Genomic DNA, 3,875 nt, shown 5'->3' on the forward strand with positions numbered 1-3,875 from the left:
TTGTCTCTGTAACTCCTTCCCTGGGTGTTTTGTTCCCAATTCTAAGAAGGTGCACAATGTCCACACTTTGGTCTTCATTCTTCTTGAGTTTCATGCGTTTATCAAATTGTATCTTATATCTTGGGTATCCTAAGTTTTGGGCTAATATCCACTTATCAGTGAATACATATTGTGTGAGTTCTTTTGTGATTGTGTTACTTCACTCAAGATGATGCCCTCCAGGTCCATCCATTTGGCTAGGAATTTCATAAATTCATTCTTTTTAATAGCTGAGTAGTACTCCATTGTGTAAATGTACCATAATTTCTGTATCCATTCCTCTGTTGAGGGACATCTGGGTTCTTTCCAGCTTCTGGCTATTATAAATAGGGCTGCTATGAACATAGTGGAGCATGTGTCCTTTTTACCGGTTGGGACATCTTCTGGATATATGCCCAGGAGAGGTATTGCTGGATCCTCCGGTAGTACTATGTCCAATTTTCTGAGGAACCGCCAGACTGATTTCCAGAGTGGTTGTACAAGCTTGCAATCCCACCAACAATGGAGGAGTGTTCCTCTTTCTCCACATCCTCGCCAGCATCTGCTGTCACCTGAATTTTTGATCTTAGCCATTCTGACTGGTGTGAGGTGGAATCTCAGGGTTGTTTTGATTTGCATTTCCCTGATGATTAAGGATGTTGAACATTTTTTCAGGTGCTTCTCTGCCATTCGGTATTCCTCAGGTGAGAATTCTTTGTTCAGTTCTGAGCCCCATTTTTTAATGGGGTTATTTGACTTTCTGGAGTCTACCTTCTTGAGTTCTTTATATATATTGGATATTAGTCCCTTATCTGATTTAGGATAGGTGAAGATCCTTTCCCAATCTGTTGGTGGTTTTTTTGTCTTATTGATGGTGTCTTTAGCCTTGCAGAAGCTTTGTAGTTTCATGAGGTCCCACTTGTCAATTCTCGATCTTACAGCACAAGCCATTACTGTTCTATTCAGGAATTTTTCCCCTGTGCCCATATCTTCAAGGCTTTTCCCCACTTTCTCCTCTATAAGTTTCAGTGTCTCTGGTTTTATGTGAAGTTCCTTGATCCACTTAGACTTGACCTTAGTACAAGGAGATAGGAATGGATCGATTCGCATTCTTCTACATGTTAACAACCAGTTGTGCCAGCACCATTTGTTGAAAATGCTGTCTTTCTTCCACTGGATGTTTTTAGCTCCCTTGTCGAAGATCAAGTGACCATAGGTGTGTGGGTTCATTTCTGGGTCTTCAATTCTATTCCATTGGTCTATTTGTCTGTCACTATACCAGTACCATGCAGTTTTTATCACAATTGCTCTGTAGTAGAGCTTTAGGTCCGGCATGGTGATTCCACCAGAGGTTCTTTTATCCTTGAGAAGAGTTTTTGCTATCCTAGGTTTTTTGTTATTCCAGATGAATTTGCAGATTGCACTTTCTAATTCGTTGAAGAATTGATTTGGAATTTTGATGGGGATTGCATTGAATCTGTAGATTGCTTTTGGCAAGATAGCCATTTTTACAATGTTGATCCTGCCAATCCATGAGCATGGGAGATCTTTCCATCTTCTGAGATCTTCTATAATTTCTTTCTTCAGAGACTTGAAGTTTTTATTATACAGATCTTTCACTTCCTTAGTTAGAGTCACGCCAAGATATTTTATATTATTTGTGACTATTGAGAAGGGTGTTGTTTCCCTAATTTCTTTCTCAGCCTGTTTATTCTTTGTGTAGAGAAAGGCCATTGATTTGTTTGAGTTAATTTTATATCCAGCTACTTCACCGAAGCTGTTTATCAGGCTTAGGAGTTCTCTGGTGGAATTTTTAGGGTCACTTATATATACTATCATATCATCTGCAAAAAGTGATATTTTGACTTCATCTTTTCCAATTTGTATCCCTTTGATCTCCTTTTGTTGTCGAATTGCTCTGGCTAGGACTTCAAGTACAATGTTGAATAGGTATGGAGAAAGTGGACAGCCTTGTCTAGTCCCTGATTTTAGAGGGATTGCTTCAAGCTTCTCACCATTTACTTTGATGTTGGCTACTGGTTTGCTGTAGATTGCTTTTATCATGTTTAGGTATGGGCCTTGAATTCCTGATCTTTCCAAGACGTTTATCATGAATGGGTGTTGGATCTTGTCAAATGCTTTTTCCGCATCTAACGAGATGACCATGTGGTTTTTGTCTTTGAGTTTGTTTATATACTGGATTACGTTGATGGATTTCCGTATATTGAACCATCCCTGCATCCCTGGGATGAAACCTACTTGGTCAGGATGGATGATTGTTTTGATGTGTTCTTGGATTCGGTTAGCAAGAACTTTATTGAGGATTTTTGCATCAATATTCATAAGGGATATTGGTCTGAAGTTTTCTATCTTTGTTGGGTCTTTTTGTGGTTTAGGTATCAGAGTAATTGTGGCTTCATAGAATGAGTTGGGTAGAGTACCTTCTGTTTCTATTTTGTGGAACAGTTTGTGAAGAACTGGGATTAGATCTTCTTTGAAGGTCTGATAGAACTCTGCACTAAACCCATCTGGTCCTGGGCTTTTTTTAGTTGGGAGACTATTAATGACTGCTTCTATTTCTTTGGGGGATATAGGGCTGTTTAGATCATTAACCTGATCTTGATTCAACTTTGGTACCTGGTATCTGTCTAGGAACTTCTCCATTTCATCCAGGTTCTCCAGTTTTGTTGAGTATAGCCTTTGGTAGAAGGATCTGATGGTGTTTTGGATGTCTTCAGGATCTGTTGTTATGTCTCCTTTTTCATTTCTGATTTTGTTAATTAGGATGCTTTCCCTGTGCCCTCTAGTGAGTCTGGCTAAGGGTTTATCTATCTTGTTGATTTTCTCAAAGAACCAGCTCCTTGATTGGTTGATTCTTTGAATAGTTTTTCTTGTTTCCACTCGGTTGATTTCACCCCTGAGTTTGATTATTTCCTGCCGTCTACTCCTCTTGGGTGAATTTGCTTCCTTTTGTTCTAGTGCTTTTAGGTGTGTTGTTAAGCTGCTAATGTGTGCTCTCTCTAGTTTCCTTTTGGAGGCACTCAGAGCTATGAGTTTTCCTCTTAGAAATGCTTTCATTGCGTCCCATAAGTTTGGGTATGTTGTGGCTTCATTTTCATTGAACTCTAAAAAGTCCTTAATTTCTTTCTTTATTCCTTCCTTGACCAAGGTATCATTGAGAAGAGTGTTGTTCAGTTTCCACGTGAGGGTTGGCTTTCTATTATTTATTTTGTTATTGAAGATCAGCCTTAGTCCATGGTGATCTGATAGGATGCATGGGACAATTTCAATATTTTTGTATCTGCTGAGGCCTGCTTTGTGACCAATTATGTGGTCAATTTTGGAGAAGGTACCATGAGGTGCTGAGAAGAAGGTATATCCTTTTGTTTTAGGATAGAATGTTCTGTAGATATCTGCCAGATCCATTTGATTCATAATTTCTGTTAGTTTCACTGTGTCCCTGTTTAGTTTCTGTTTCCATGATCTGTCCATTGGTGAAAGTGGTGTGTTGAAGTCTCCCACTATTATTGTATGAGGTGCAATGTGTGCTTTGAGATTTACTAAAGTTTCTTTAATGAATGTGGCTGCCTTTGTATTTGGAGCATAGATATTCAGGATTGATAGTTCCTCTTGGAGGATTTTACCTTTGATGAGTATGAAGTGTCCCTCCCTGTCTTTTTTAATGACTTTGGGTTGGAAGTCAATCTTATCAGATATTAGAATGGCTACTCCAGCTTGTTTCTTCATGCCATTTGCTTGGAAAATTGTTTTCCAGCCTTTCATTCTGAGGTAGTGTCTATCCTTTTCTCTGAGATGAGTTTCCTGTAAGCAGCAAAATGTTGGGTCTTGTTTGTGTA

This window comes from Mus caroli, unplaced genomic scaffold (assembly GCF_978045245.1).
Source record: "Mus caroli unplaced genomic scaffold, Mus_caroli_1 scaffold_13, whole genome shotgun sequence".
NCBI lineage: Eukaryota > Metazoa > Chordata > Mammalia > Rodentia > Muridae > Mus > Mus caroli.